Source organism: Haematobia irritans, chromosome 2 (assembly GCF_050003625.1).
Source record: "Haematobia irritans isolate KBUSLIRL chromosome 2, ASM5000362v1, whole genome shotgun sequence".
In the NCBI taxonomy this organism is placed as follows: domain Eukaryota; kingdom Metazoa; phylum Arthropoda; class Insecta; order Diptera; family Muscidae; genus Haematobia; species Haematobia irritans.
In genome coordinates, this window is record NC_134398.1 from 87,647,255 (window position 1) to 87,662,740 (window position 15,486).

General features: G+C 32.9%; 1 long non-coding RNA gene across 1 annotated transcript; it reads right to left on the minus strand.

Annotated features, from left to right (window-relative positions):
* Window positions 1-213: 213 nt before the first annotated feature.
* On the minus strand, window positions 214-2,388 carry LOC142223162 (uncharacterized). Its single transcript, XR_012718608.1, has 3 exons — window positions 2,271-2,388; window positions 466-614; window positions 214-410 (listed from the first exon to the last, which is right to left on the minus strand). It is a non-coding gene; the product is annotated as an uncharacterized LOC142223162 (long non-coding RNA).
* Between the last annotated feature and the right edge of the window lie 13,098 nt (window positions 2,389-15,486).

The following is a 15,486-nucleotide window of genomic DNA, read 5'->3' on the forward strand; positions in this document are numbered from 1 at the left end:
GATCTGTCAAATACTAATGCATGAAAATCCTAACCTCAAAAGAATCACCCTTTATAATTCATATATCAGTTAAAGATTGAAATGGTTTCAGATAATGTGTTGGTAAATGAAACAATTTAAGTTAAACATTATAAGTCAAGTGTTAAAATTTAATTTTTTATAGCGGAAACTTTTTCGTATTTTTTTCTTTTTAGGCATGTCATAAAAAAAGTATTGAATGAAGTTATAAAAAATATATGATTCTTCTGGATATTGTAAATTAAAGACATAAAATATTTTAAATATATTTCTTATAAATGCAAAAGATTCTTGCGAGTCTAAAATACTATATGTCTTCCTTATTTTGCACCCATTTTCATCAGAGTTTACCCTTTGATGTAAAGTCCAGAATATTGCAAATTGTTTCGATTCTGAAATCATAAGATTGCTTATTTACATAAGTATCGACTATATAATAATACAAACCTTGATTTGAAGATGTATCCCCGTCATCGAATTTCTTAAGTAAAGTAGAGTTCGGCAATTTGGTTTTTAAAAATGTTATTTTCCAAAGATGTCCATGTAATTTTCATATCTTTTGCAAAAGGAAATTTTAAAGCAAAATCAATATCAATCTGAAGATAAAAATAAATATAAATTTATTAATAATCATATAGGTGCAAATCGGACGAAAGATATATATGGGATCTATATCTAAATCTGAACCGATTTGGCTAATATTTTGCATATTTTACGAGAGTCCCAAAACACACTGACAAAAATATTGTCGTGAGGTCAAAGATTTCATGTCTTTAAAATACGAATACAAATTTTGCTTAGCATAGAAGTCGCATTTCTCTAAAATAAAGTTATTTTCCTTGTCCAAAAGTCGATGACTTAAAAATGGGTATCTTAACATGAAAGAAAAAATTTATAGGCTAAGGTCAACTTGTGCGAAATTTTAAGAAAATAAGTTGATAAATACGTCAATTATGACCACATCGGTGATAAATATATATGGCAGTAGGCTGTCCATTACATCTCTTTTAAAGAGAACATGTTCTCTTTTTGTGTTCGTATCTTTTTGTTCACTCTCTTTTTTTGATGCCGTATTTTTATGTCCAACAGTGCTCTTTATGTACTCTATTAAAAAAAATCTTAGATTGATGGAATTTTATTTATTTAGTAGGAATTCGTCACAATTGTTCGCCACTAATTGTTTACTGGGTTAAATCTGTTGACAAATTAAAGGCCGGAACACAATTGCGACGTTTCGACGTACGGCGTTAAAATTAGAAATAGATGTAATTGAACGTACGACGTAAATACGTCAATACGTTGTCGTCGTCAATTGTGGGCGAGATCATAGAAACATGTGTGTTATATTTTTGACAGCGTATTTTGGAATTTATTTTGTTTATTTTTTAAGAAAATGTGATTCTTTTGTTTTTTATTGTTTTATTATATATTTATATCGTTGTTTCTATCATTAGAAACTATTATTATTCTAATTTTGACATCAATAAAATTATTCATTATTTAATAAAGAATTTTTTATTGTAAACTCTTTTAGTTAAAATGTTCTCTTTTTTAAAAGCGAAAGTTCTCTTTTGAAAATTATCCATATGGAAACCCTATATGGCAGCTATATCTAAATCTGAACTGATTTTTTCCAAAATCAATAGCGATTGTCTTTGAATCAATGTACAACTCTGTGTATACTAAACGATGGGTCTCAGACTTTTCCTTCTTGGCTTTACATACAAATGCACAAACTTATTATACCCTGTACCACAGTAGTGGTGAAGGGTATAAATAGAAATAATGTAATTATATGTATATTCCAAAGCTTTTTCGCAAGTTTTAGAATGATCCAACTCAGGATGTGTGTAACATAAGTTTATACAACAAAAGAATTCATTTACATATTTTATTAAAGTTGTCTGTGAATTTTGCAAATTTTACGAACGGCTTTTTACGAATACACGAAATATATACTAAATATATTATAGTAACTTTCCATCGTAAGAAGTTAGTGCCGTGAAACATTCGTGATTCCGACTAATAATCGAAGAGTCTAAAAATTATTAACCGTCTTTAAGAGTTCTGTTTGCGTGAACGTACATTAGTATTTCGTAAATATGCTTGAGAGAGAAAGAGGTACTCTAACTCCTCACACGTTAGACTCACAATGAAAATGTTCATTTTTACTAAGAGAATTCTTTGAGTGTAGTTTCCACAAAAAAAATGCGTTTGACCAAAAACACTAGTATTTAGATAAAGGTACTTACCTGGGAGAAAAATAAAATATGATGCGCCAAAAATGTTATTAATGTAATCATTTCGACTCGCGGTACCGATACCACGGTTTATTTGCGTGTAAATTCGACCATGTATGTTACTTACGAAGTTTCTTAATAATAAAAATAAATGACATTTTATTGTTTCTATTTATTTATTTTTCGTTACGTAGCAACGTCATAAACAGTTTTATCAGGGAATTACGCATTATACTTAAATCAATAACTTTTATACTTGGTCCAATTGAATATAGTAATTGATGTGTTGTGAATTCAATTACCAGAGAATTTTGATATTTTTGCCAGTTTTTCATTCAACCAATTATTTTCATGTTTGACTTAATAAAAATCGTATTTGATATAATTTTTTCATACAATTATGCCAATAATTGATTTTTATTTTGCTTCAGTTTTTTCTGTGAAAAAAACAATACTTCCAATCTTTTTTATACCTTAAACCACATAGTGGTGAGTCGATCTGGTGGTGAGTCGATCTAGCGCTTGGTGTCCGTATGTCCATGTATTTGTTGTTCACAGGATTTCGGTCGCAATTATTAACCGATTTTGATGAAATTTGGTACAGGGAGATTTTTGGGCACAAGGACGACCGCTATTGAATTTGGAAGAAATCGGATCAAATTAAGATATAGCTCCCATATATATGTATCACCCGATTTCGACAAATGGGGTAACGCTGGGCTTTTGTTCAAACGGATCGTCACCAAATTTGGCAGAAGGTAATCTTTTTCACCGCCCTTCAAGTCTGCAAAATTTCATCCAAATCGGTTCAGATTTAGATATAGCTCTCATATATATGTATCACCCGAATTTTGTAAATTTGGCCATAAATCCCTTATTTATCAACCAATCTTAATCAAAGTTGGCTAAATGTAATATTCTATAGCACTAACTATATGTGCAAAAAATCATCGAAATCGGTTCAAATTTAGATTTAGCTCCCATATATATGTATAGCCCGATTTTCCCAAATTTGGCCATATAACCCTTATTTATCAACCGATCTCACTCAAAGTTGGCTAGATCCAGTCCCCTATAGTACTAACGGTATGTGCAAAAAATCATCGAAATCTGTTCAGATTTAGTTATAGCTCCCATATATATGTATCGCCCGATTTTGCCAAATTTGGCCATAATAACCTTATTTTTCACCATAGAGGCCTCATTTATTACCTAATAGTACTCAAATTTTGCACAAGGTAACCGTCTGTGGTATTAATCAAACCCGAAAAATATTATGCAATTTGGTTCAGATTTAGATATAGCTTCCATATAAAGGGTGATTCTTTTGAGGTTAGGATTTTCATGCATTAGTATTTGACAGATCACGTGGGATTTCAGACATGGTGTCAAAGAGAAAGATACTCAGTATGCTTTGACATTTCATCATGAATAGCCGAACGATCTGCCACAACGTCGAATTTTCAGTGAATGGGCCCTAGAAAAGTTGGCAGAAAATCCGCTTTTTTATCGACAAATTTTGTTCAGCGATGAGGCTCATTTCTGGTTGAATGGCTACGTAAATAAGCAAAATTGCCGCATTTGGAGTGAAGAGCAACCAGAAGCCGTTCAAGAACTGCCCATGCATCCCGAAAAATGCACTGTTTGGTGTGGTTTGTACGCTGGTGGAATCATTGGACCGTATTTTTTCAAAGATGCTGTTGGACGCAACGTTACGGTGAATGGCGATCGCTATCGTTCGATGCTAACAAACTTTTTGTTGCCAAAAATGGAAGAACTGAACTTGGTTGACATGTGGTTTCAACAAGATGGCGCTACATGCCACACAGCTCGCGATTCTATGGCCATTTTGAGGGAAAACTTCGGAGAACAATTCATCTCAAGAAATGGACCGGTAAGTTGGCCACCAAGATCATGCGATTTGACGCCTTTAGACTATTTTTTGTGGGGCTACGTCAAGTCTAAAGTCTACAGAAATAAGCCAGCAACTATTCCAGCTTTGGAAGACAACATTTCCGAAGAAATTCGGGCTATTCCGGCCGAAATGCTCGAAAAAGTTGCCCAAAATTGGACTTTCCGAATGGACCACCTAAGACGCAGCCGCGGTCAACATTTAAATGAAATTATCTTCAAAAAGTAAATGTCATGGACCAATCTAACGTTTCAAATAAAGAACCGATGAGATTTTGCAAATTTTATGCGTTTTTTTTTAAAAAAAAGTTATCAAGCTCTTAACAAATCACCCTTTATATGCATCGCTCTATTTTCCCAAATTTGACCATAGTACTCTTACACTGAAAAAACAGTTAACCTTTTCCATTGCAAAATGAACTAAACTGTAGTAATATTGACCATGCTTAAGCCATTAAGATTTTTTTAACTTGTCTAGTTTATAATTCTCTTAAATTTTAGTTCATCTATAACATTGTATTTTAGTTCATTTTTACAACACCATAAGATTAATATACCCCTACCAAGTTAAAATGTCAGTATTATTTTGGTTTACTTGCTTATTTTTTGGAAAACCCGATAATAAAAAAATAACAGTCTCTTTAAAATGTTGACGACTAAACTAGTTTTAAATCAATCATTCCACAGTACAGAGAAATTAAATAATTAAAGGAACAACAAACCGTTTTACTATTATGAAAATTTTCATACATTTAAATTAAAATTTCTTTAAGCAAAAGTACTTTATTATAAAAACTTATGGTGAAAGTTCTTAATACAATGTTTTTTGTGAATAAAAATTATGACCACGTGGAACAGAGAGTAGTTCATTTGTACTCGCTGTTTGGACGTTTTGACTTATCTTTTTTTTATTCATCGTAGGTAATTTTTTCACATATCTTGTTTGAAAAAATGGAAGCTGTAATGAAAATTGTTAAAAATTAACACCATGCAATGAAATATAATTTTTTAATTCATCATTTTAGCTTGTAACTTACCATATTTGGGGGCATTTTATCAAATGGTGTAGGGAATTCAACTTTTCTTTGGAAAACGTATCTCATAAAATTTGTACCTGAAACAATTAGAGAAATAATGAAGTATTCTATATAAACTCAAAAAACTGTGTTGTTATCGATGTGAGGGATATAATAATTCTAGTTGAAAAAAGCCAAAGTTTTAATATAAAACTTACCAATTCTCTATTAAATTGTACGCTGAGGGGAAATATAAAAAGTTGTGCAAATTTATTTGGGTTAATCTGAAATTAAATATTTATTTTTTACATTAAATAATATTATTAAATAGGATTCCAAAAAATCTAATGAAAAAATAATAATATGCATAAAAAAAAAACAAATATTCAGGTTAACCCTAGATAGTCATCATTCGTCAAAATGACGACACGTAATTTCATTTTCGATTTAAAATGCATTTTAGCCTATTGGGAAATGGTAAATTTAAGTTATACTAATTCGACCGTTTTATGAATTTTTGTTTTATACTAATTAAAACCAAATTGAATAAGAAAATAAATTCAAAATTTCGCCCACGATGAAAATAATAGCGTCTTGAAATGAGCCGAAGTCAAAATGACGAAGGATGGCGTTAATGTACAAAAAATAAGGATGGCTGTCCAGGGTTAAAAGAAAGTTAAAGAATCCTTACTAAACATGTTTCCAAATTTTTAAGGGGTTATTCTGAAATTAAATATTTGTTTTTTACATTAAAAATATTACATTCGTTTCCAAATAATTTGATTAAAGAAATACTAAAATAAGGTATTAAAAACCTGTAATTTTGACGCTAAAACGTTGAATATTCTAGTTGAAAGAAAGCCAATTTGTAAAAGAAAACTTACCAATTCTCTATTTTTTACATTTGTTCGAATCCATCTGGAGTTGCTCTGAAATTAAATATTGCTTTTACAACAAAGAAAAACATTAAACTGGTATCCAAAAAAATTAATTAACAAATAATAATATACATTAAAATATTATTTTTAAAAGAAAGCCATATTAAAAAAATACTTACCAATTTATGACTAAACTACACGCAGAGAAGCAATATGATCACCTCAAACATGTTTCAAGAGCAAAATGTTATTTTTGTATGGTGACCATGTAACATGTTTGTCACTAAAATGTTATTTTCTCGTCAAATATAACCTGTTTGCCGAAATCAGATACATGATTTTCGAGAAAATAACATGGTTGCGAAAACCATGTTACCACCCAAAAATAACATTTTGCTCTTAAAACATGTTTGAGGTGATCATATTCCTTCTCTGGGTGTATACGCTGAGATATAACAAAAATTTTCCAAATTCATCTGGAATTGAATATTAATTTTTTACATTGAATAATAAATATTTCAATACACTTTCGTATTTTCCTAAATATTCTTAATAACTTTTTTCTAAACTACCGATAAAATATTAATAACTTTCATTTAAAACGTTTAATAAACAAACACCAATATATGTCTCAAAAATCCAAAATATTCCATGCCTTTATATTCCCTTGTTGCATACCTACTTAAAAGATGCAACAACCCACGCCAACGCCAACTACAAAAAAAAAAAAAACACGGACGAAACAACACGTACACTGATGTGGCAGCCGCTGGCCAATGGATGGGGTCCATCGGGTCAATCCGGTACACAGAACCCGCCGCCGTGGGATTGATCCGAAGAGATGCGCCAAATACTTCAACCGACTGTTTGTCGAGCATCCCGAGAGTGATAGAGCGAAAAGGAGAGCCACTCGTCGCATACGTGGTCTCCGAGCCGACGACACACCACAATTTACCGCAGCCGAAGTTACCAATGTCATCAACTGCGCGAAACCATCTAAGGCTCTGGGCCCCGATGGAATTTCAATGCTAATGCTGAAGCATCTGGGAATACTGGGAGTTGAGTACCTGACCAGACTCCTCAATTTGTCCTTGGAATCACTCATTATACCCGATGTCTGGAAGATGGGAAGAGTGATTCCACTACTGAAGCCAGGCAAAGATTCGAGTAAAGGTGAATCGTACAGACCGATATCCCTTCTCTCGCCAGTAGCCAAGACACTTGAGGCACTACTCCTCCCCAGCCTTGTTGAGAAATTTTCCAGCTGCCCACTATCAACATTGTTTCCGTAAAGTACACAGTACGACGACAGCCTTACATGCCATTTCGACACATATCAATAGGGGACTTAATCAGCCCAAGCCGTGTCATAGGACGGTCCTCGTGGCGCTTGACCTATCGAAAGCGTTCGATACGGTCAACCATGCGACATTGTTCGAGGACATCGAGAACACGTCCCTACCGGCAGGAATGAAGCGTTGGGTTCTGAATTATATGTGTGGACGCCAATCGTACGTGGAATTCAGGGACAACAAGTCAAAACCCCGTAGAGTTAAACAGGGAGTTCCCCAGGGCGGGGTGATATCTCCGGCACTGTTTAACCTTTAACTGTCCTCGATTCCACCCCCTCCTGACGGCGTCAAGATTGTGTCTTATGCGGACGATTGCACAATCATGGCATCCGGGCCCATTGTTGATGACATTTGCGATCGATTAAAAGTCTACCTCGCTGATCTTACCAGTTATTCCACTGCAAGAAATTTGATGATATCTCCCACCAAATCCTCAGCCACACTATTCACTACATGGACGGCGGAAGTACGCAGGCAGTTGAATGTCAGAGTTGATGGCGAAACAATTCCGACAACAAATTACCCCAAGATTCTCGGGGTCACATTCGACAGCCTTTATAAGTCGTCCGCCCATGCCACTACAATTTGTGATAAGCTCCGCGGTAGAAACAAGGTCCTCAAGTCGCTTGCCGGCAGCACTTGGGGTGCGGACAAAGAAACCTTGTTAACTACATATAAGGCAATTGGCCGGTCAGTGGTAAACTATGCAGCGCCATTGTGGACGCCTCAAACGAGCGATACGCAGTGGATGAAAATGTCTATAAATTTAATTACATGTGAACTAAAAATATTTCATTGGGTAATTTTCTACCAACAATTATTAACTATAGGAATTGTCAGTAAGAAATTGCTATCCACTTTCAAGTTCATTTTTCGTAAAAAAATATTTTCTCATACAAAAAAATCTTATAGTAAATTGCACCTATTATTTAGAAAGTACTTTACATTTCACAAGTAGTTTTATAGCATGACAAACGAATTTTTAACTACCAGTTAACCCTTTCACTACCGAAGTAAAAGTAGCCATTGAAAAATTTTTTTTCTTCAAAACTAGTTTATTCTAGTGTTAAATAGTACAAAACGACAATTTTTGGGTGTGTACTTACGTTAGTGTGTGTGTAGTAAGATGTCCACCTGAGTGGACATTGGTAGTCAACGGTGTCAATTCACTTGTAATTAATTGTATTAATGTAATTAATTTTATTTAATATGTATCTTTCTACTAAGTTTGAAAATAATGTTTTCTTTCTTATTTTTAGTAGGTTTGTAGTATGAAATTAGTCGCTAAATAAGAAAAATATTCACATTTTCATTTTATGCTATTAAATTAACTATATTCATTTCATTATTCCTATTCAAAAGATAATGTTATTAATTTTTCTATTCATTTCGAAAACATAAAAAATTTGTTTTGCTACCACTAGATATATCTTATTTATATAGTATATACATGTATTAGAATGTAGTATTATTTTATATGATAGGTGTAAAAACATGCACCCTCAAAAAAAATCGCTTCTTTAACATATGTTCAACACATATTTTGCAGGAAGCACATATATTATTGGATACTGCCGAAACATTAATATGTTTGTTTTATGTGAACATATGATATGTTTGGAAGCATTTTGAGCCCAAAAGTATTATATGCTTGGAAGAATTTTTCCCAAAGACGATTGTGCTCATTCCCTAACATTATCGTAATTTTCACTTCCACAAAATTTTTAGTTCTTGGCACCTTTTTCTGTAATACAAATAAGGTTAAAGAAATTATTCACTTTTATAAATTTTTTAAATTTTACCTTTCGCCTGCATGGAGAATCGAACCGAGGACCATACTGTTTGTAAACCAACACACTATCCACTGGGCTACGTAGCTGTTATGGTCACCAGCAGATAATTATCGTTATAAGTTACATTTATATAGCGTAGTTTGCAGCGCCCACGAGCCAATGCAAACATAACATTATTTAACAGAAACATACATTTGTTTGCCACGTGGAGCAGTGGTTTGCATGTCTGCCTTGCATGCAAAGGGTCGTGGGTTCAATCCCTGGTCCGACCGAACATTTTTTTTTTTTTTTAATTTACACATTTATATTTATACTATATTAAATTTTTATTATGAAACTTCGAAATGTGGGTTAAAGATTTATAGTCAGTAACAGTGCTTGATATAAACGAAATTGGCTGATTTTTGGATAAAATATTATTTTTTTATTGCAAAAATAACAATTTTGTAACACAAAACTGTTTTTGGTACAAAACTTTAAAATTTGGAAGGAATTCAAAAACTCTAACAAAAGAAGAACGTGGAGTCGAGTATAAACATACATAAATAATTTTATAATATAAACATACATTTATTTAGGCGTGAACAGTTTTTTACTAGCATTTAATACCATCGCTCTAAAATGCCTTTTATTTTTCTTTAATAATGCATTTTAAAGGAAATAAACTTTTTAAATTGTTTTAGCTGCAAAACTAGAACTTAATGCCCGCTTTTATAAAGGGTGATTTGTTAAGAGCTTGATAACTTTTTTTAAAAAAAAAACGCATAAAATTTGCAAAATCTCATCGGTTCTTTATTTGAAACGTTAGATTGGTCCATGACATTTACTTTTTGAAGATAATTTCATTTAAATGTTGACCGCGGCTGCGTCTTAGGTGGTCCATTCGGAAAGTCCAATTTTGGGCAACTTTTTCGAGCATTTCGGCCGGAATAGCCCGAATTTCTTCGGAAATGTTGTCTTCCAAAGCTGGAATAGTTGCTGGCTTATTTCTGTAGACTTTAGACTTGACGTAGCCCCACATAAAATAGTCTAAAGGCGTCAAATCGCATGATCTTGGTGGCCAACTTACCGGTCCATTTCTTGAGATGAATTGTTCTCCGAAGCTTTCCCTCAAAATGGCCATAGAATCGCGAGCTGTGTGGCATGTAGCGCCATCTTGTTGAAACCACATGTCAACCAAGTTCAGTTCTTCCATTTTTGGCAACAAAAAGTTTGTTAGCATCGAACGATAGCGATCGCAATTCACCGTAACGTTGCGTCCAACAGCATCTTTGAAAAAATACGGTCCAATGATTCCACCAGCGTACAAACCACACCAAACAGTGCATTTTTCGGGATGCATGGGCAGTTCTTGAACGGCTTCTGGTTGCTCTTCACTCCAAATGCGGCAATTTTGCTTATTTACGTAGCCATTCAACCAGAAATGAGCCTCATCGCTGAACAAAATTTGTCGATAAAAAAGCGGATTTTCTGCCAACTTTTCTAGGGCCCATTCACTGAAAATTCGACGTTGTGGCTCGTTAGTAAGTCTATTCATGATGAAATGTCAAAGCATACTGAGCATCTTTCTCTTTGACACCATGTCTGAAATCCCACGTGATCTGTCAAATACTAATGCATGAAAATCCTAACCTCAAAAGAATCACCCTTTATTTGAAGGTGTCCGTCAACTCCTCGTGGACTACTTATTAATAAAGAGGAACTAAACTTTGTTTTTATACATTTTACTGCGTAATTTTTCACTATTTCCTCCTTATTTCATTTTACTGTCCCAACTCTAAAAAGAGTATAGTGCCCTTTTTGTTATTTTTATGAAGACCACTGATTTCTTTTAACGAACCAAGAAAAAAATTGTGCCTATAATGCCAAAATGATAAACAAAACACATGTCCACACATACATAAAATGCTGCTCTCAAGGCGAAAACGTATGCTGTTTGTTTTTCAAATGTCTATTCTCTTGGTTCGGAATGTCCATTCTCTTTATTCAAATTAAATAATATTTAGACTTAAGCATATCAAATTTTTGGCCTTATCATAAAACAGTTTTCCGAAACAACATGCAAGCGGTTTCACAGAAATTGTTCTCTTTTGATTCTTTCGGTGTGTTATGTTGATATCTTTCGTCAACTCTCCCGGTTTCCATCTCTATTTCTTTCTCTATACTCTCTCTCTGTCGCTTTGAATAAAATATCACAACATATGTATGTTTAGTCGAAAATTGTAAATTTATATATGTTGGCATTCACACATATGATTTTTATGAAACATTCATGCCCCAAACATAATATATTCTAACATATTAACATAGATGTCCCAAACATTTAGTGTTAGTTTAGGAACATTACATGTTTGCACTTAAATATATTGTGTTTAAAAATTGTGCCCGAAACACATTTTGTTTATATCGGAACATATGAAAAACATATTTTTCTAAGAGTGTGGATTTCGAAATTTGGGTATCTCTCCCAAAAAAATCTGTCTACCGTGCTTACAAGGGTAATGCATAGGCAATAGGTTTTACATAGATGAGCCATGGGTGTCAAACTAGGTTTGACAGTTCGGAAGATTAAGAATAAACGAAAAAATAAGAGCACGCTTACATTCTCTTTCGTTTCCTTTTTTGTAGTTTGCCAATTTTACACAAAATTAGAACGTTTATAATGCACCAGTGGATTTATAAATAAATTAATATATTAAAAGTTCATATTTGAGCAAAGAATTGTGACCAAAACCGCGAAAATACAAAATTTAATTTTGAGCATCATTTCTGTTTACGAACAACACAAAAGCAAATGCCGGAAAATGAATGTTTGGAACTGGCTCTTAACGAGAAAATCAAAACGAAATGTCAGAAAATTCATTTTTGGAACTGACACATTTTTTTAAAGAGAATAGTGGATCATCTATGTAAAATCTATTGTCTATGGGGTAATGAGCAGTAGACCATCTCAAAGTCGTGCACATTACTCTTATAAGATTTGTTTCATTTTTTTATGTCCTTTTTGTTAAACAACACTTCCTATCATACAGAAAAAATCAACAATTGTATACTATAAATGGGTCACCATAACTGCTCAAGGGCAATATCAGAAATTACAAAAAATTGGGATTTCACGTTTTTCATAGAAAAAAACTTGCATAAAATTGACGAAACACATATTCGACTATATAAAACTGGCAATTTAATATTAGAAGGACCCCCTTAACATACTCCAACAAAAATTTTAAATAAAACGTACAAGGCTAACGAATAATCAACGCTCAAAGTCATGTCCTTCCTTGAACGATTTTCTCTTTTTTAATAATAAGGTCAATATTAGTGGCATACTAACACCGTAGGTGCAATATCAACACAGCCAGTGTTGCTAGAAGTAGAGGAAATTCCCTATATATAGGGTTTTTCTACTATTTAGCGTCTTGTAGGGACGTAGGGCCACAATGTAGGGACATTTTCCCTCAACACAATTTATAATAATTTTTACATTTTGGTGGCTCAGAGGAGGAAATTAGAAGCCGGCAAGGCTTGATCTTTAACAATGTGTGGTAACAACAGTTACCACTCGTGCCAAAAAAAAAAAAAATTTAACAAAATTTGAAGATTACCACAAATTACCACAAATCTACCAAACAAATATTTCTATAGAAATTTTTCTCAAAACTTTATTCCTGTAGAAAATTTTGTCAACATTTTATTTCTATAGAAAATTTTGTAAAAATTATATTTCTATAGAAATTTTTTTCAAAATATTATTTCTATAAAATTTTTCTCAAAATTTTATTTCTATGGAATTTTTTCTCAAAATTTTATTTCTATAGAATTTATTGTCACAATTTTATTTTTATAGAGATTTAACAAAAAAAGATTACTATTTTGGGTAGAATTCTACCAACTGTGGCAACCGTGGTGGTAATACAAATATATATTCTAAGTTATATACGTTGCATATTCATGTTTTAAGATAATAAAGTACTTAGAACCATTTTGTTTTGTAAAATTTTTTAAATTTAACGAAAAATATTGTAGGGAAAATTGTATGGGAAAGTAGGGAACTTTTTTTGTCCTTGTAGGGTAAACCGAACATTTTCCCCGGCAACATTGACTATGAGCTATAGTCAGATTGGGACAAAGCACCCATAAACATGTACCCCTTAATTTTCTTAAATATGCAACTGCGGATCCAGACCTATATCAATGTTACCACACAAATTTTTATGATTACTAATTTAGGGTATGAAGTCGGCCCCACTCGACTTTCTACTTTACTTACTTTTCAATTTTTACTAGTAATACATACCTTGAGTTAAATTTTCCATTTTAATTTAAGTGAACAGCTTTAAAACGTTCTTTTTACGAGCACAACTTTTACAGCACATTGCTAAACCGTAAATTCAAGAAAAAATTCAACAACCAAAACTTGCCCCTTCGAGGGTCTGAAACAGCCAACCGTTGCCATATTGTTTTACCACTTTGGATTTGTTTTTGGTAATGTGTTGCCAACTTATTTGTATTATCAAATTTTTAATTTTCACAAGTTCAAAAATTGATTTTATGCGTGAGATTTCGGTCATTTGACCCAGTGTGCAATGAATGTATGTAAATATAACTGTTTGCGATGCTTGTGCGTTGCTGGCAATAACGGCAAGTGTCAGTTTTCTTTGTATGACCACATAGTTTTTATACCCTAAACCACATAGTGGTCAGGGTATAATAAGTTTGATCGGCCAAAAAATGTGCCTACCAGAAATATTGATTTTAGACCCCATAAAATATATACTGATCGACTCAGAATCACCTCCTGAGTCGATCTAGCGCTTGGTGTCCGTCCGTCCGTCCGTCCGTCTGTCCATGTATTTGTTGTTCACAGGATTCCGGTCCCAATTATTAACCGATTTTGATGAAATTTGGTACAGGGTGTTTTTTGGGCACAAGGACGAACGCTATTGAATTTGGAAGAAATCGGAACAAATTAAGATATAGCTCCCATATATATATGTATCGCCCGATTTCGACAAATGGGGTCACGTTGCGCGTTTTTTCAAACGGATCGTCACCAAATTTTGCACATAGTAATCTTTTTCATCGCCCTTCAAGTCTGCAAAATTTCATCCAAATCGGTTCAGATTTAGATATAGCTCTCATATATATGTACCGCCCGATTTTTCTAAATTTGGTCATAAAACCTTTATTTATCAACCGATCTTACAAATTTGGCTAAATGTAGTCTTCTATAGCACTTACTGTATGTGCAAAAAATCATCGAAATCGGTTCAGATTTAGATATAGCTCCCATATATATGTATAGCCCGATTTCCCCAAATTTGGCCATAGAACCCTTATTTATTAACCGATCTTACTAAAAGTTGGCTAGATCCAGTCCTCTATAGTACTAACTATATGTGCAAAATTTCATCGAAATCGGTTCAGATGTAGATATAGCTCCCATGTATGTATCGTCCGATTTTGAAAAATTCGCCCTTATAACCTTATGTTTGAACATACAGGCCTCATTTCTTAACTGATCTTACTCAAATCTTGCACAAGGTAACCTTTTGTGGTATTAATCAAACCCGCAAAATATTATGCAAATTGGTTCAAATTTAGATATAGCTTCCATATATATGCATCGCTCGATTTTCCCAAATTTGGCCATAGTTCTCTTATTTATTAACCAATGTTACTCAAATTTCAAATTTTGATGTACTAGCCGATCGTACTTATACGTACTTGTAGCTCTTACATAAGAATATTGCTCGATTTTTACAAATTTGTATTTATTACCCACACTAATTTAAAGATTTTCTCTTTTTTAATAATGGGTTCAATATTAGTGGCATACTAACTCCGTAGGTGCAATATCAACACAGCCAGTGTCGCTAGAAGTAGGGGAAATTCCCTATATGTATGGTTTTTCTAATATTTAGCGTCTTGGACATCTAGGACATTTTCACTCAACACAATTTGTAATAATTTTTACATTTTGGTGACTCTAGAGGAGGAAATTAGAAGCCGGCAAGGCTTGATCTTTAACAATGTGTGGTAAACTTTATTCCTGTAGAAAATTTTGTCAACATTTTATTTCTATAGAACATTTTATCAAAACTGTATTTCTATAGAAATTTTTTTCAGAATATTATTTCTATAAAAAATTTTCTCAAAATTTTATTTCTGTGGAATTTTTTCTCAAAATTGTATTTCTATAGAATTTATTGTCAAAATTTTCTTTCTATAGAAAAATTTCTCACAAAAATTTGTTTATAGAAACTTTTTCCAAAATT